Source organism: Telopea speciosissima, chromosome 8, assembly GCF_018873765.1.
Source record: "Telopea speciosissima isolate NSW1024214 ecotype Mountain lineage chromosome 8, Tspe_v1, whole genome shotgun sequence".
NCBI lineage: Eukaryota > Viridiplantae > Streptophyta > Magnoliopsida > Proteales > Proteaceae > Telopea > Telopea speciosissima.
Window position 1 is genome coordinate 58598764 of NC_057923.1, and position 11495 is coordinate 58610258.

The window sequence follows — 11495 nt, forward strand, 5'->3', positions numbered from 1 at the left end:
TGTGAGGCTCTAACCCATCGGGTGCCCGACCGAATGCTACCCGACATAGCCTGACTTATTTACTAGTTTTGAAACCTTGTGATTGGTTCTAGCCCACTTACCTATGAAGGTTATGGCAGCAGATTGGGTGTTGACAAGAGAGCCATTCTTGACTGGAGTGACTCTTTCTTTCTTCAATACTTACCCAACTCCCTTAAAGACCATAACAAGTGGCCTACTCTCCCAACTCCGCTTAGGTAAAAATTTTAATTTTAAAATTAAACCATTACTGTTGTGTTCCTTCTGCACCTACATGTGTTGGCCCAACTTTTTAACTTGACTTATCAGATACTTGGAACTAAATCCATATTATGTCTTTTCTTATTGACCTAAATTGATCAGGACATTTTAACAAACACCCATTAATTGTAATTTTTTTTTGAGTGTAGGAAGAATCGAGGAGCACTGTGGACAATTGGTCCTCTGTGGCACTTTAATGAAACTCTTCCCCATTAACTTGGATTTGGGAGAAGGTCATCTACAGAAGGCATTTGGAGGAGACGACATCGGTGCGTGCAAGAGGGCCAAACCTCACACTTGGACTCTCTTCCCACTCTGACCCTGGTGGAATGACCATTCTCCTCCCAGACAATTAAGTCTCAGTTTGAGTTAAACATGTCCATAGTCAGGTTAACGCCTAATTAAGGCCCGGTTAGAGCTAGGCATGCCCACAACCCAGTTAAAACCCAGTTAAGGCCCGATTAGAATAAGGTTGCCCTGATTAAAGACTGAACACCGACCGATCGAATTGAAACCGTACCATGCCCGCCCAAGACAAGCCCGAATGCTTAAACGGTCGGACATGGTGCAGCCTATAAAATTGGTGAGGCACGTCCAGGCCCAACCGGTTGATAACCCTACCGCTCTCCAAATTTGTTACCCAACAAAAATCAAAGGATGAACTTATCATTTTAACGGCAAGATGTGGACCGTGGAGATCTCGGTGGGAATCTTCTTTTTCAATGACAATTTCACTGTTTAAATTATGGGAGAAAGAACACCACCCGGTTGTGCCAGACACGCCATCTCTACTTCCTAACACAAAGGCACGCAAAATGACTATTGCACCCCTAGTCATTTCCAAGGTTTCAGGGAGGTACAATTGTCATTTCGCATGTCCAGGTAGTGTTCTCTTTCTCAATTTAGGGAGAAGGATCGCTCCCAATCACGCCAAACATGGCGTCCCTACTCTCTAACACAGGGGCACATAAAATGACCATCGCACCGTTGGTCCTTTCTATGGTTCCAGGGGGTACAATGGTCATTTTGCACGCCCGAGCGACGGTCTCTTCCCCTAAAATTTAGTAGTTTAGAATATCATAGATTATGGTTCTCCCCATTTTGAAGGTTTCATTACTAAGAGTGGTTTTTCTAGATGACAAATCAAGAGAGTAATCCTTGATATCACCTTAGTTTGGCCACGTAACATATCCAATGACACTGAAATTTTTTAGGCAGGTAGATCTGCTAGTTTCTTGTTCACAAGTCAAGTTTTAGTCAAATAGAATAAATCATGTGGCAAAATAAAGCTTTTAAAATGCAATGAAAAATTGATAGACAATAAACATGGATGAAATATGTTAAATATAAAAAAGGGGTATATGATTGAATTTGAATCTCAATTTTTACAAAGCAACTATTCGATATTACTATTTCCTAAAATCCAATGGTTAGATTGTCATATCACCCTTTCATGTGGCACGACTACAACGGAATAAATATTTTCTGACTAATTAACATATTTTGGAGAGAAACAAATTCAAATAAAGTCCTATATGTATTTTTGGCAAAAGACTGAACAGAACGATGGCTCTTCAAGCCTTAAAAACCATTGAAAAGTCAGTTTCATTTCACTCATTATGAATGAAACACTTTAGGTTTTCAACCAAAATAAAATGAATTTTACAACTAAGATCAGCTATATGTAGTTTGGCGTTTTATCTCAATTCTCGACCGTTTAGCCAATCATGCAGTGACCTTTAAATCAAGAGTATTGTTGAGAAGACGAGCATAAAAATGACGAGATAATCATTAAGCCATCTATTGGAAGATGTATAGAGATAAATGATTTGCAAAGTTGGTATAGAGATGAGAGGATGTGAAATAATACAAGAGAGAGTTTAAGGCAAGAGGGAGCCCTGTGAAAGAGAGGAGATAGGGAGAAATGTATATGAGAGAGAGCGAGAGAGAGAGAGAGTTCTATCCTCTTAATTTGTTTAGTAAAATCTATCGATTTTTAATGAGATACCAGTGTCGAGATTTTTGAGTTAAAAAAAGGACAAATAATTGCCACATTAACATTGTTTGTTACTATTAAGAAGTTATTATGATTTTGAATTAAGAAAGGGGTTTTGTGTCTAAGAGATAGAGAGATAGAACTTGCATTTCTAATAAGGCCCACTTGCGAAGAAAACATTCACCATGCAAGCAAGTGTTTGATCATTATGTTAAGGCAGAAGTTTTGATACATGATCGTGCATGTATACGACCTGTATGAAGTATCGCCAGATGGACATAAATGCCCATCCGAAATGATCATAAAGCCCCCCCACCCCCTATTGAATGCATTGATGCACGAAAGCTATTGTGTACCCATACCTTCCTCGCATGCTAATAATAACAATTAATCTGTGGCAACCCAAGAATTTGTATGCCATAATTACAATGATAGATCCATATCTAAGAGCATAAAACATCTAAGATCTTGTTATGATTGGGGACCTTTTAATTTCCCCCCACCCCAATTATTTCCATACCAAAATGCTGGTTTCATTCATGGCTTATCTCTCAATCCTAAATGGATGGTCAGTTTCAAATAGACTTATTATAGTAAAGACACACATATGAACAATTGATTTCCTATTGATTTATTGATCACTTGGAGTGTTTTCTCATAAATACACATTCAGCCTTCAATCTACCTCAAACCCAAAAAACACATTCGAGTAGAGATTATTTCCCTTGTTTTATTATTGAGTGTATTGGTGACCAAGTAGATGACCTAAGAAATTGTAACCTTACTTTTTGCTGCATGTTTTATTCCTAAAAGTTATTTACTACATGGGTAAAATATGTCATTTCATATTTAAACTGCATTGGCCAAACTAAGAACACTGTATATTTCTGTAAGTTCTAGTAATATATTCTGTTTTTAACCATAAAAAAAAATATCTTATCATACAAAGATATTGAAAAAGAACAACATCATTTCAATGTCTACCTTTTTATGAAAAACTATATAAAAGTATTAAATTTTGGGCACTCTAAAATCATTAATTCGACTTGCTGACTCCCATTTTCACTATATATAACTGCATGGTGTATGTTCTATCTTATATTTTAAAGGCCATAGGAGTCTGTGATTTGATTATTGTTAACTTTGACGTGAGACTCATAAAAAATGCATCAAGGTGTCTTCACACTTTTAACAATGATACATGTGTGATACACACCTTGTATTTCAAGTTTAATTACGCGCCTCATAAATTTATCGTAAATATGATACCATGTGATTTGTTCCAAAGAAATATTGAATCGTCCAAGTTAGTTCTTGGTTTACTATCAGTTATCAATTGCAAATTCGATTTTCTAACTTTTGTTGTGAATTTGAGAGACAATTAAGTATGGACAGAATTTGGTACCTAAAGTTGAATTGATTGGAATTGATAGGTTGAACAATCATATATGATATTCTTACCCCCCCCCCCCAAAAAAAAATATATATATATATATATATATATCATATATGTTATAGAATGATAGAATTTTTTTATGCATGTTTTATATGTGATATTTTTATATTATTATAATATATAAAGCTCAATTTTGGTATAATTACAAACTTTTTATTACTATAAATTAATAAGCAAAATTTTCCACCGAAAAAAAAATAATAATAATAATAAGCAAATTTCACCTCATAAATATTATTTTCCATACTTTATGGCATCTTTATAAATATTAGGTCAGCAATGTGATGGGACTCACGAGAGTTACAAATAAAAAATTGGACATACTCTACTACAATATTGGTAATTATTTGTTTTATGAGCAAGAGATCTACATGCAACTTGTATGTGATGACATCTTCAATGCCAAACCAATGGACGAATCCAAGAGGGTGACTCATGATTCGTATACAAAGACCCATGTGGTCAAGGAGAAGGAATGTGAGAACAATGTGTTACCCTTGTTTTATATAAGATAATAACAAGCACTCAAATGGTTACTTTCAATCAACCCAACAATATTGGGGATGGTAAGATAACCTTTTTTGTGGGGGGCAAGCAAACGGGCACTCCATGGCATTTGGACAATGTGATAATCAATCATTATGTATAGACATTTGAACCAACCACAGCCTCACCAAATGGTATTTTTGTTACAATCAATAGTATTTGGGTAAAACATTGAAGTGGGGAAAGAAGTTAAGGAGAGTGATTCATGTTTGAGAGCGTAGCCTACGTTGTTAAGAAACATCCAATGATTGCCCCCAAAAATAAATCATTTAAGAGATACAAAGGTCATTTCAAAGGAAAGGACACAGTAGAGCGCTAGCATAGGCTATGCCCATGATCACGGACAAAGAAATTTGTCCCAAAAGTTAATTTGTGGAAACTTGTAAATAATAACAAGAAATGAGAATGGGAATTTTCGCCAATTAAAAAGTAGGACACATCTCTATTGCTTCCTCACAAGAATTGCAACTCTTTTCATTTAAGGGAAATGGATGACAGCAACTATCAACCTTATTATTATTTGGGCAAGAGATCTCTACTTGTTCTTATAGTCTCTACATAAGAGTCCGGGCCAATGGGTGAGCACACCTGGATATCTACCCAAAGGGCAGAGGTATCATCTCCCGATGCCTTGTGAGAGGGCGTAGAAAACACCACCAAGTAGGGATCTTTTTTTCTTATTAGTATTTTTTTTTTGTTGCAAAGGCAAATATTATATATCCACCACGTGGGATAAAAAATTCACCTTGTGGTAGCTAAATGCTTATTATTAGTATGAAAATTAATAAATAAATAATAATTAATTAATTAGAAAAAATTAGTAAATTAAAGACATCATGAAATATCAAGGAGACGTAATCACATAATAGGAAGATGGGAAAATGATGTACCATTGTTGGTAGTACGCACCCTCACATTCTCTCTCCTCCTTGACCATGGAGATCTACTTTTATATAAACAGTGAGGCACTCTGTCCTGTAAACATATTGGCTTGGGTGAAAGATAGCCAATACACATATACGGCATGTAAATCTCTTTCCTAAGAAGATAATATAATTTGGGGAAAAAAATCCTGAAAGACAGCATGGTCGCTGCGCCTAGACATAAAGGGGTGCGAAATGACCACCCCACCCCCATGAAAGGCTTAAATACAACCTTTGTTGATGCTTTTCGCTCACACTGCCATTGGTCCCCAGTGCTGTCACAGGGGCCATGCTGCCTTTTAGGGAACCCTCTCCCATATAATTTTTAAGACTTTTTGTATTGCATGACAGGGGATAGTGAAGATATTCAAAATAATGATTTCAAGGTGTTGGATTGGTATCTATAGAAAATCAGGAGAGATTGAAGATTCTCGGTATATTGAATAAAGGGCGCACAAAATGATCATCATGCCCCCATGGAAAAGTGGAATTTCTCAGAGGTGCAATGGTCATTTCTCGTGCCCAGGGAGCGTTCTCTTTCTCTTTCCCTTATGATATTTTATTGGGTAAAGTACACGTACCCCCCTAGAATGCACCCAATATTCCTCGTACCCCCCTAAGGGGCTCAATATTCCACGTACCACCCCTGCTTTACACCCCAAATGCCATTTAAGTCCACACCAGGTATTAAATGCTATAAAATGATCAAACTACCCTTTCTTCTATCTTTTCTAAATTTTGAAAAGACCTAATTGCCCTGACCTATTTGCTAAAATTTGAAAAGACTAAAATGCCCTCGTCTTCCCCAAATCATCATCTTCTTTTACATACCCCCACCACCACCACCATCACCACCATCACCACTCCAAGTTCTGAACTTCTTAATCGCACCTCCCTCCCCTCCCTCAACGTCTCAACCTTCTCAACTTTCACAGGTACCGATCTGTATCACCCACCATAGTTCGTAACCAAGAAAATTGTCGGAATCCACTCCTTCACGGGTTCAATTCCTTTACTTCCTCAATCTCCTCCAGATTTTTCATCTTTCGAACCCCACAATCTCTTGATCATGTTCTGCAAAGATTCATTTTTTTTTCCTTAAGAAAACTGAGTCATTTGCTACTTAACCTAGATCTGCTTGATTACCAGGATCAGGGAAAAAATTACTCAAAAGGGGAGAAACCCTCAAATATTGAAGGAGATCAAGACAATGTTCACCTACGATGGCCGTGAGAAATCTGGGTGGGGGCTGATTAGTAAGGGATCCACCAACATGGTTAAAGCCAAGGGGGAAATAATCTTGAACTGCTTCAAGCAGTATGAATCATGGAAGGAAACCTCTGGCCTGAAGGATTTTATGGAGGTAGTCACTGATTACTTGAAAAAGCAGGAAATCAAGCTTCACTGTAATCGCCTCATCTTACCGGTCACCATCGGTAGGATTCCGGAGGAGATGCCATGTGAGATTTGTCTTGATGGGTTCGCTTACAACAACAGGAAAGTGAGGAAGAAAATTGAGAAGAGATTGTACCGTATTAGTCGTTTGGTTAGTAATTCCTTAGTGATGCTCAAGAAATTGAATATCGCCAACATCTCTTCCACTTCCAAGAGTAAAGAGGCATTTTTGTTGATTTCACTAAAAATACCTAGCTAACGCACTCACTCTACCCAATTTCCAAAACCCACTCCCAAACCTGATTATTGAAACAGAGACCCTATTTTGAAGATGGGATGTTGTTGAGAGAGTTCGAAGATTTTACCCTAAATGTTCAATCCCCCACATTAAATTACATTGAAGGTTGAAACTCATCTTTAAAACCAAGCTTGTTACCCTTCCTTAGGCTCCCATCATATGCTTCATTCTATCTTTAATTTCTCCATTTTCTAATGAAGCTGGAGAAGAAGATAGTGTTTGGACCCAGGAGATCTATTGGAACAGTGTGTTTGTTGCTGGAAATCAATACAGAGACCAGAGGAAAACCAATTTCAGGGAAAGCCATATTGGCTCTTTGCATTGTGAGCTTTCTTGCAGGATCACTCTTTGCAAAAAGGAAGTGGAATCATGTGGAAGGATCGAAGGTTGTTGTAGACATCGATCAACGCAATGAAATACGATCTGGTTGTGGCTAAAGATGGGAGTGGAAACTTCATTACAATCAGCGATGCTGTGGTTGCGGCTCCCAACTCAACGAGAGGTGAGGAAGTAGAGGAGGGGAGGAGAGACAGTGAGGTGGGGCTTCACGGTGGGATGGTGATGGTGTTAATGGTGGGGGGTGGTGGTGATGGGTACGTAAAAGAAGATGATGATTTGGGGAAGATGAGGGCATTTTAGTCTTTTCAAATTTTAGCAAATAGGTCAGGGCAATTAGGTCTTTTCAAATTTTAGAAAAGATAGAAGAAAGGGTAGTTTGGTCATTTTATAGCATTTAATACCTGGTGTGGATTTAAATAGCAGGGGTGGTACGCGGAATATTGAGGAGTGGTACGTGGAATATTGAGCCGCTTAGGGGGGTATGAGGAATATTGGGTGCATTCTAGGGGAATACGTGTACTTTACCCTATTTTATTTAATTCCTAGTACATAGGAGGGAATAAGGAAACTTAATAAGGAGAGAATCTAATTTCTAATTAAATATAAAACATGAAAAATTAGAATTAACCAATTAAAAAAAAAAAAAAAAAAGTGTTAAGAGATCACATTTGTGTAACAAACTCAAAAACATATTAAACATGGCAAGTACAAGTCTCCTTCCTTGTACATGGAAATAGTATTGAAATTTTTCATCCAATTTTAACCTCTTATATATGGTGAGTCCCTACTCCCCACCGTGTATTTGCTTTAAAAAAAAATGTTGTAAATCTATTTTTCATATCATTTTGCATTAATTTTACTTTTAATTAAAACAATTGAAATTTTATTTTTAATTTTTTTTACTTCATTGTATTTCATTTTACCTACTAAATTTTTTTATTTTCTCGATCTTGTGTTTGTGCTGGCTTGCATCGAGGTTAAGAGCATTTAATAAGAAGAACCAAACTACTAGACTTGAGACAGAGAGAGAGAGAGAAAGGTTTTTTTTTTTGGTAGAGAGAGAGAGTTTAAGGTGTAAAGATTCCCTTGTATAATAAGAAAGATGGGAGGACAGCTAATGCTTGCCATATGAAATAGTGAGTATAAGTTATGCTTTCTTTTATAGTAATTGATAATCTTGTTCTACCAAACAAAAAAAATATGATAATCTTGTCGGTTGGCAATAAATAATTGTAATGAAGTTTTAAATTTATGGGAAAAAGAGTCTTGCCCTAAATTTATTTTAAATTTATATTTTTAATATTTTTATTGAAGTATTAGATTTATTTTGATCTTAAATTGGAAAAGTTATAATGTAAAGGAAGGTTGTTCGGATTAAATTTCATTTATATTTCATCTTGATTAGTTCAATGTGGAGAAATTCTAGTTTGCCAAGTCCAAATCCAAATTTTGGATTGTTGCAAGACATTTTGAAAAAAGAAAACCTATATCAATAATTAGTCAATAAAAATTTGATAAACAATATGATTCAAAATAAATTTGACAACATTAACAATTTGTGTATGGAGGCAAGGAGAGGACCCACAAGGGGTCAAATATGGTACCCATATGCTTTATTTCATGGAAAGCAAATAAATATGGACTAGATGTCGCTAGACTTAAACCACCAATCAAGCTCCTGATGCAGGTCTCCCAAGGGAGTAGCGATCCACCAAGGCAAGCCCTGGATCGACAACAGAATTTCATTGATTAAAGAAAGCATAAGAAAAGAAATCTTCTATTGAGATATATTATCAAACTTGACATGGTAACATCCCATGAATGTTTTATACATCCCCTAGTCAGATTGGTCAGTGGTCAAATCAATCTTTCTAAGGGCATAAATACCTAGAGGTTCCTAGTGGGTCACCTAGAAAAACTGCTTATAAATAGGGGGGAAGTTCCCTGTGTAGCAGCGCAGGCTGCGCCCAGACACATGGGCTACCCATTCAGAGGGGTGGAGTGATCATTCCACCCACCCCCATGTGCCTGGGCACAGCCTGCACTGCTGCACAGAGAACATTTAGCCTTATAAATATTAGGAAAGAATTTCCCATGTGCCAAATGGGAAGAAATCTACACTCCACATCAAAGGCTGTCTTGAAAAATGTATCATTTGAGTAAAACCCATATATTCAAAGAAATGAGAGAGAAGATTAAAAAACAAAAGGCAGGATGTGTGGAGTATGCGTCCGGACACAATAAATGCAAAATGACCGCCCTGCTCCTGTGAAATGAAAGATCCTGTTGGATTATTTACATTTGATGTTTGTATCCACCAAACTCAATTTAATTTGATTAAATTAATTATTACAATTCTTATTTATGTGCTTATTGTGATTATTTCGATAACATACAATCGTACAATTTTACCATTATTTGTTCACAACTATGGACAAAATTGGATACTATGTTCAAGAGTTGTCGCATTATATATTTCTATAATAAAGATTAGTATGGAAATATAAATGTGGGTACTTTAATTGTGTAAAACGTTGATCCATCAAAATTTTCGATTTGATTTACCGTCATTATATTCACAAGGGGGTTTCCGGTATTTTTTCCCTATACCTGAGAGACACTTACTATTGCATTTACATTTTATGCAATCTAGTATTCCAATGGTTGATGTCTATTGATAGTACTGAGTACTAACTAAACACTGGACACTCATTATGTGGGGTGTATGCGTGAATGGGGTGATCCTCAATAAGGTTTCCATACTCCGAAAGGGTGAACATCCAACTACATGAATTGTTAGTTATGATTGATTAGTATCCAGACCTCAATGATATTAGTTTAAATATTATTATTTGAAAGGAGTTGCAAATATTTTGATTAGTCATTGGTTGTGAGTTGTGACACTCGCGGTTTAATTGATAATAAGCTTTCTTTGTTGGGAGATTATTTTATTCCATACTTGTGACGTGCATTGTGAATGTTAGAAGTGCAGGGTAAAATGTACTTGAATAAACAACTGAACTATAACAACCAATGTTATATCTCATTGTGGATGTTAGATGTTATGGGGTAAAGATTATCCCCGAAATTTTATTATTTGAAATCAATCGCAAAGGTTCACACGAGCAATCTCTTGTAGGCCTAGCGGTTGGTCTCTGTGTTCTTTAGCCTAATTGACGTCAATTGCTTCCCATAGGTTGCGTTCGACTCGTCCATGACCAAGATTCCACAAACTCGTGTAGGGATTGGGTTCCAGCAAAGGGTGGGGGGGAGTGGGGCGGTGTTGTAGGAAGAAGAACAAGGATGAGGAGTGCTTGCGAAAAAAGGAGAATAGAGGCAAGGTGGGGTGGGTTGGGTTCCAGCAGGGGGTGGGGGCAGGTTGTGTTGAAGAAGAAGGTGGGGGGGGCCTGGAGGAAGGAAGAAGATAACTGGGGGAAGAAGTGGAATTGCAAGGGTGGCTTGCGGGATTGCAGAAGAAGAGGAGGAAAGGAGGGTAGGAGCTAGGATTGTAGGGGGAGTGGGAGGGGTTGGAGAATGTGATTCAAGATGGGAAGGTGGAGGGGTAAAATTATCAAAAAGTGTATTTGGTTGAGGGAGAAATACTCTTTTGACGAGTTTTGGAAACTCAAACTCCATTTTAGGTAATTTTGTAGTGTAAAATTTTGTTAGAAAAAGGTATTCATACGGATTATTATCCTCTTCAATTCTTAAAGCTCGACAATGCTACAGTGCTAGGTGGAGAATGCCGACATGTGGTAGTTTAGACATCCAACGGTCCAAGCTCAACATAGTCAATGAGCTCGGACCATTGGATGTCCGAGCTGCCACGTGTTGACATCTCCACCTAACACTATCATACTACCGAGCTTTAAGAAATTGGAGAGGCTAATTACATGAGATTCTCCCATCAAATCCATCAAATAAGGGATGCAATCGTGTAGGGGCTTTTGTGTCATCTAACTGCATTTAATTCAGGTCGTGCATATGAAAAATTGTGCATGAAAACTTTTTACCATTTTGTAATGTAAAACCCAAAATTGTGTAATCATGTAATTTTCCCAAAAATATATCAGAAAGGAACAATGCTAAACTACTACTATTTCAGTCAACCGATCCGAATCCGTGATGCAATAAAATCTGTTCTCTTTGGATTCCAAATAAACGGTGGACAGCCAATTGGGATTCTTTTCCCGTACTCCAATCTGGACTCTGGACCTGATGTGGTGTGTGTGTGTGTGAGAGAGAGAGAGAGAGAGTCCATTA